Genomic DNA, 8,322 nt, shown 5'->3' on the forward strand with positions numbered 1-8,322 from the left:
CCACCCCCACCCCCCCTCCACCGTGTTTATTTTACTGCAGTGGTTCAGATCTTTGGGCTTTTCTTGGATTAATTTCTAACCAGAACCATGTCCAGTTATTCTATATACTTTTGCCCTTAGTTCTGCAGCATTATCTGCATTAGTAAACACTTAACCGTGCGCATAGAGCCACCGACTTTGTTCATGTGTGCAAGTGCTCACCATTGTTAATAAGAACTTCTAAATGTTTTAATTAACAGAATAAATTGCTCTTTTGGTGTGAAACCTTACTTTGTATTGGTTAAACATAAGCAGCTGGATGGACTTCTTATGCATTTTACTAAGGACAATGAAACCGCCCTTTTGTTTTACATTTTCTTGTGCTTAGATTGTACCCTCATTCCTTGTATTTCCTATTTACAGTATTTAATGTAGATAGCTTAAAATGCTTATAAGAGCGAGGCAGGGAACAGTTTAACCTCTGACAAGGGCAGCATTTTTATATTCAACTGTAAGCACTTAGTTAAGAAAAATCTGTTTCCACTTTCCTGATGGGATCCCTTTAAACAAAATGCAGGTTAACTACATACAGCAAAGCCACAATTTCGGCCTTGCCAGAAAAGGCCAAATCCTGCAGATCCCTGTTCACATGAGCAGTCCTTCAAATCGTGAGTCTTTTCCAAGTAGAAAGAAATACTCATGCGATTTTAGGATTTGCAGAATTTGGCCTCCAGCTAACCACTTGGCAAAACTTGTGCCTCCACAACATTTGTAGTCCCAAGTAAAACCTCCTAAGTGTTTTTTGATTCCTTTTCAGTATTAAACTCCTTTAGGAAAAAAATACTGCTAGGTGACGAACTTTCCTGGGATTCAGAATGTTTGCTAAAATGATAACAAAACAAGTCCCTAAAAGCTGAGTCATGGAATTTAGAAAAACAAAATTTTACAACGGTGTAACCTAGGGACTAATGACTTCATTTTACTTCCTCTACGGATTTACATGAATGTAAACAAGAAAAAGAATTTGGCTTGGAAAAGCTGACTGAAAATTGAAGAATAATCTAGTCATTTTTAGTGGGCCAAATTCTGTAGCCTTACCAGAGCAAAATTCCCAATGTTGAAAAAAAGAGTGTTGCCTGACTCTGGGCTGTCGCCCTGTAACAGGAGGTGCACTTGAGTTAGGCTTCTTATTCCCTTCCATAAATGTTTTCAGCAGTGAAGCAAAGGTTTTCCTTTCCTCTGCTGAAAGCAGAGAGGGGTTCCTCTTTTTCATCCTATTTGATAAGAAGTGCTCCACCGCACCACTGTCTCTCCTTGCCTGGTGCAATGAGAATGCCTCCTCCTGCTTCAGCCTACTTTGTTCAGCAGATATTTGAGGTCAATATGTGCCTCATCTCTCCAGCGAGCCTCCTGCAGCCAGTGATGTCACTTCTTATGGCTGCGTTACATCGCAAGCCAGCACAGAATCGAACCGTATTCAGTAATCCCACCAGGAAGGAGAAGATAAAATCCACAGAGCAGGCATTCCTCAAGCAAGGTTCACAGAGGAAAAAAATAAAACAGAGCTACCGTAGGTTCACAGCACAAACACAACTGTTCACAACTCCAAGGCATCTCTATCCGATTATCCAAAAGAATTTGGCAAATGTCCAAAAGGAATGATATGGTTGTCTACTTTTGTGGGAAGAAACAAACTGGATAAAGTCAATTTCTTTCAGTGACAGGCATCTGTGATTTTTTACTGGGTTTGCCAATGAAACTAGCTCCAAAATGCTGGGGGTAACAATATAGTCCTGAAGAACCCCGCCTCTGAATGTTAAATATTATTTTATTCTGAATATATTTTCACTGTCTTCTAAAATCAGGCTGCTGTTTTTGCATGAGTCAAATTAGACAACCTAGTAGAGAACATTTTATGATTTAAGAATCCTCTAAAATGACCCCAAAATAGCTGCTCCATGTTTCACAATGCCATAATTTTACATTCTGCTTTCTCTACAGCTCTCCCTCTCCTGCACTGTTCCCCTCATTGAATCTATCCCAGATGCAGCACTAGATGCCACTTTATCCAAGACCTTTGCTTGTTCCACCTCTGAAGAGGAAAGGAAACCTTTATCTGGCAATTTGTGGTTTTGGTTATTTGGTTCTTAACATATTTCAGGATCCTTCGGGTTAGTCTCGGAGGCCTGGATGGCATACAGAGCAGGAGGCAGGTGAGACAGTTCATGATAAATGAAATTTATCTTGTGAATATCAGCACCTCATTCGTGTACGTGTGTTTTTTCCCCATTGCTGAGTTAATTATTCTTGGTAATAATACTGAGTCAGACACCTGAATGTATCATTGCAGACAAACCCATGTTATTTACGCATTTTCACTAAACTAATCCTTGCCACAGGCGAGATTTTAACATTGTAAGGGGTTGCAAGCTGCTCATGCATGTAGTTGCACTTCCCAAGGAACAGACTGTGAACAAACTTAGACTTGTAGTCCCGGTTCATGCCTTGCTCTCCCTCTCCTGTGGGGAGGAATAAGACACAGAGCCACAACCATTTTAAAACCTCTGAAGATTCTTTGATAAAGATGAAGTTTTATGTGAAAATCATTTCAGAAAAATAATCCTAGGCTGAGGACCACATCTTTCTTAAAGTGTCTGCAATTTCTTCATTAGGGACAGGAAGAAAGAAAAACACCAGTTCTCGTGCATGATGGAGATAATCCCATCCACCACACAGCCGCCCAGAGGAGTTGAGTCCTGTTGGCTCCAGCGTCTAATTCCAGCGAAGCAGAGCACGTCTTGTCTCCACTGGTATTTCCATTTAAAGGACCTTACCACCCCAAACCCGGTAGCTCTCTTTTTTCTGTCCCTCCAGCAGAGAAGAGCCCGGGCTGGTGATGCCAGGGGCCGAGCGGGAGGCTGCGGGGCTGGCGGTGCCCCTCGGCGGGCAGGCAGAGCCCGCTGCCTGCCGCTGGAACACAACGCCGCTGGAACGCAACGCAACGCTGCCCTGCTGCTGAGTGCTGGCGGCTTAAAGCAGAGCTACGGGCAGCAAAGTTGCTACGTTCAGGCACACGCTCTTACTCAACAGAGCTGTTCCCTGCGTACCCTGGAGTTAGAGCTGCTTACTTTCCTGACCAAAAGCCTGTTCTTACTATTGTTAGCGCTGCAGAGCCATGGAGCTCTGGGAGGGTGAGTTGGCGTCTATTCTGTTTTGCGCGTCATCAACAAAATTGTCAGCTAATTTTCTATTGCAGAATCTTTATTACCAGCAATGACCTATGAGGCAGAAAGAATATTTTTTACTTTCAAATCTCAGGTGGAAGATGCAGGTTGGCAGCTGGAAAAAACAGATTTTTGACCTGTAAACTCAGCAAATGTGATATGGAAGTCATTGAAAATGAAAAACAAGGATCTTAATTTTGTCCTTTTAAATAATAACTGAATTACAAACGTATTAAAAAAAAAAGGTTGTTTGTTTTTTTTTTTTTTTTTTTTTGGTCAGCTGTTCTTTAAGGTCCTGCTAAGTCCCTTGGTTTCAAACTCATGTTGAAACATACAGTTTTGCTAACCCTAAACCCGGTGTCCTACAGTCATCAAAAATAATGAGACTGGCTTAAAAATCTTAAGTTCCAGAAAAAATAAGGTGGAATTTTTAAACTTATAACCTTTTATCAAATTTGCATTCGTATTTTCAGATGTTACAAATGTGAGGGGTGGAATCACAAAGAAAAAGAAGCTTAAAACGGTCATGGGTTCATTCATGTCCAAGAATGGCAGTTATAAAGGAAGAAGCAAATATTGAAACTCAAGATAAAATCTTGAGACTTTTCAAAAGTGAACACCACCCTCCCCCCAGACGAAAAGCAACTCTTATTCTGGAGTTTGCACTTTAAATCTCCACTAAGAAGTTAGAGCAAAAATACAGCAGAATAGTGTAATTTCTTAAAAAAGAAATTAACCTTAAAATATCCTGAAAGTAAAACCACTTAAAGCTCAGCAGCTGGTATGAAAAAACCCCAAAGCACTGAAAGACTTGCAAGTGCAAACTAAGGGGTTTTCTCCTAGCAATTTTGTCTCCAGTCCTCTTTGCCCAGCGAATACCCTTGTTGAGGTGAAGACAGTTAAAACCAGACTATCTCCTTATGGTTCATCAAGGTCAACAGGAGTTTTAAATGTGAAAGGACTGCAGCACTTAGTCCTTGTCTAGTTAGCCATTATAGCAAGACCTGTTGACCCTATAGTCTCCTTACCCTACGCTGATGTTTTAGGAAGTCCACAAACCAGGTTAAATTATTCAGAGATGAAGAAAATCATAAAGAAGAAAGCATGTAAGTGGAAAGCATCAGTCCTCATGGAGAGTAGACTAAATCAAACTTGTGCTGGAAAGGTTTTCAATTATGCTGTCAAAAAAAAAAAAAACCCCACAGGGAGATATTGGCACAGTTTGTACCCTACAGTACAAAAACCCATCCCAGGCAAGGATCCAGTGGTAGGAAATGTAGTGCAATTAGAATTTGGAAGGAGGAATAAACAGGGGTTGAATTCAATTTCTATTAGAAATCTCGTTGCAGCTCCGATTGTACAGAAACTGCGGCCACTCGACACAATAAACAGCCTGCAGGTGGAGATACTGGTGCAACTTCAGAAAGAACAAGAGAAGTGGAGATCATATGAACGACCCCTCCACTCCCACAAAAACCAGCACTGAAAATAAGTTATGTAATGTGGAGTAGGTGTTCACTCAAAGAAAACGTGAAAAACATATAGATGCGCAGGGTGTAAGGTTTTCCTTACTATAACACTTCTCCAAGGTGTAAAATATGTTTTAAAGAACTACTTATCCTATTGTTCAAAAATGAGCTACTTTTGCTGATACAGAAGCTCGACACACAATTTTATCAAAGGTTTGGCTGAAATCCAAATAAATTGTTCTGTGTGAACTTCTGTATTTTTATCAGCTTTGCAAAACTCTAAAAAGATAAAGTCAAGATAGAAGACTAATCAAACAGAGGGAGCTTTTTTTGCCATCCCTAAAGGCAGCGAACTAATCCAAAGTTAGTAAAACTAACATGGGTGGAAGCAGTTTGCATGAAATTATTGTCAGCAGCTTCGCTCACAACACGAAGTAAAACTTTTCTGAGATTTGAAGTGCCTGTTACACTTCTGAGAATGATTTTGCTCCTTCACTATCCCGTTTGCTCCACTTACTTTTGGCTGGGGCCCGAATGTAAAGAACGGCTGACTTACTGGTGTGCTGAATGCAACCTTAAGCCAAGCCAGTCATAACCTTTTTCGTCAGCTCTCCCCTTGAGTTTTCCAGCCCAGATCTTCATACTCACAAGAACCTGAGAAGCTGGAAAACTTTTAGATTGCCGGGTGTTCTTCCAGGCTGAGCTCCTGAAAATCCTTGCAGGGAAAACAGAATTAGCATACTGTGTTAATTTTATTTCAGAATACACAACTTTCCTAAAAAAGTGAATGGAAAAAGGCTACAAAATAGCCCGTATTTGAAAACCATTGAATCTGTCATGTCTTTATTGCATACTGTACCTCTAACCTGATGAGAAATTATCTGTCTCCTGAGACAGTGGCCATTTTGTTTGAAGTTGCCATTAGGCAAGTGAGGTGCACTCTGTTTCCTCCAAGAACAGGATTACTTTTATTTCTTGGGTTTCATCTTGAAATTAAAGGAAAAACAACCTAAAGACCAATAGAAAAGTGGAATGGTTTTGTGTACATACATATATATGTACATACATATATACACATAAACCCAAATATATTAATAAACTTATATATAAAGGAAATAAATATAATTTGTGACCTTAGATAGAGTTGTTATTTGGTACTCGCCTCCATTTTCATATACATTTTGTTGGAGAGAAAATAAGAAGCCCTGCGCTAGCAGAAGTTGCAGAGTTGCAGCACGGTGTCCACAACACCCTTTTTTAGAAGCAGTCAAATACACTGAAATTCCAGGCTTGATCCCTTATAATCATATCAGGTGCTATCACTGGTTTGCAAATCATCAACATACATAACCTTAGTTTTAATCAAGCATCCAGCTATAGACTTCACTAATGAAATGACTCAAGTTTAGAGTAAAAAAGTCAGACTTCAACTGCCAGTGCAAACCTACAATTTCTGTGACAACTGCTGACTTCCATGAGTGTGATAAGAGAAGCTCCAAAAGGGGTAGGCAAGCCTCTTCCTCAGTATCCCTATCGAGCAAGCCCATTTCGTCCTTTGGAATAATGCATTGTATGGTATTTTCTCCCTTGTTTGGTATTTAGAGTTGGAATTTATTGCCAGGCTTCCTGGCAGCAAGCTGTGCAGGTTGCAGGCAGAGGCTGATGGAGGTGAGTGAATTAATGTGGTGGCTGTTTGGAATGTCGTCCAGCTGCCAGGGAGAATTATGTTTGTTTGCCTTTGGCACAAGTGTGAAAGGAACAGCCGTAGATTTCAGAAGTGTGAGTCTACATTTTTATATCTCACACTAATGAATACATTTTTTTGTATCCTATACATTTGGGGAAACAGTAGAATTTATTTGTAGATTTTATTTACCACTTGTGTGGTAGGGAGGGAATGTTTCCTCAGAGACCGAACTTGTATTTTAGAAAAGAAAAAGGGAAAAAGAAAAAGGGAAAAAGGAAAAAAAGGAAAAAAAAGAAAAAAAAGAAAGAAAAGACCTGACTAATCCAAAAAGGTGTCAGTAAAAGTTACCCTAATTTCTCTATTTTTGCAACTATATCTAAAGTCAGATCAAAGGATGGGGAATTTCAGCAAAGTTTGAAAAGTTCTTCATGTAACATTTTTTTGTGGGGTGGAGGGGGATGTCACCGAAAGACATAATTTTGTATTTGTTTTCTGCTGGAATTTAATTTCTTCCAGTCAGATCTTTCCTTTACCTATAACCTGTCAGTTATCCCTACACCAACCTCCTGTGCTACCAACAAAGGGATGATAATGCTATTTGTAATGTGCTCTGATGTGAAAAGTGCTATAGAAGATTGAAGTGTTGTTGCTGATAGGACCAGAAATTTCCTCAACCAGATCTGTCAATAGCTGACACTAAAACAACAAGGTACAAAGTGCATTTGAAGACTGTCAGACACCATTGCTTTTTTGTTTTCTCTAGCAAACTGTTCCTTAGATAGCTGACTTGACCTAGCGTTGTTTAAAAAGATCAAGGGCTCAGTGGTTCAGAAAGAAAAAAAAAAGATGGAAAAGAATAATGTTACTCTATACTATGTAAAGCTTAATGTCTCTCGTCCCATTATAGTATGCAAATAAAACTGTCACCTGTGTCTCTTCTCTTGGTCTTAATAATATAGAAAGGAAAAAAAGCTTTCTGGTTTTGGTTCAGTAATGAACCAAAAATAATAATTTGCAAAATTATTTTTTAAATAAATATTTGAAATAATTATTTGCAAAAAGTTACATTATAGGACAGCTTTAAAAAAAGAAAATAAGGGATACTTACACCTAGCTTCTTAGTTTCTATGTGCAGACAGGTAACTTACACGTATGATCAGGAGAACTGCAAATGAAAATAAGCTTTGCGATTTAATTTTAATCTTTCTAAATTTATTGTTTATATGCCAGTTGATTGCTGTTAAGACTGAAATATACTATAACATAATTCAATGACTATTTGAGGAGAAACAAATATATTAAACATTAATGAGAAAATAATGTGTTGAATCAATATTCCTCAAACCCTTGTTTCATTCTAACCATTTAAAAAAATGTTTGCAACCTTGATCAGAGCTACTCCCTTCAAGGAAGGAAAGATGTATTAAGTGGTATGACCAGCAGGAGAAAGAAAAATGTATGTGAGTTTGTAACCAGGACTATTTTCTGGTAGGATGAAGATGTGAGATATCACTTTGGAGATGGGGTAAAGAGACAGGGACAAGAACAAAGAAGAGGAAAGCAAAAGAAGGAAAATGGGGCGGGGGAGCAGCTAAAGGAAACAAGAATAAAAAGCACAATAGAAAATCAGGAGTGGAGGGTAAAGAATGTGACAGAGAAGAAGAATGAAATATAAGGGTCAGTGGGGACAGAGAAAGAGCATAAGAAGCTACAGGAAAAGAAAATAAGGGAGAACTACAGAAAATAAGGGCAGGGTGAAAAAGCTAAAAAGGGAGGAAAAGAAACCTCCCCAAATGAGTGCTAAGCTGCAGGGAGAACGATAAGTCTCTCTTGGAGCAACCAGGGCTTCCCAATTACCCACATGCAGCCCCTCTGAGGCACTCTATGGTCATAGGGGTGCAGCCTTGGTGCCAAGGTAACTGTTGGGAGCGGCGGTCCAGCCTCAGCGGGAGCAGGAGGGGAT

Source organism: Egretta garzetta, unplaced genomic scaffold (assembly GCF_000687185.1).
Source record: "Egretta garzetta isolate BGI_Z169 unplaced genomic scaffold, ASM68718v1 scaffold154, whole genome shotgun sequence".
In the NCBI taxonomy this organism is placed as follows: domain Eukaryota; kingdom Metazoa; phylum Chordata; class Aves; order Pelecaniformes; family Ardeidae; genus Egretta; species Egretta garzetta.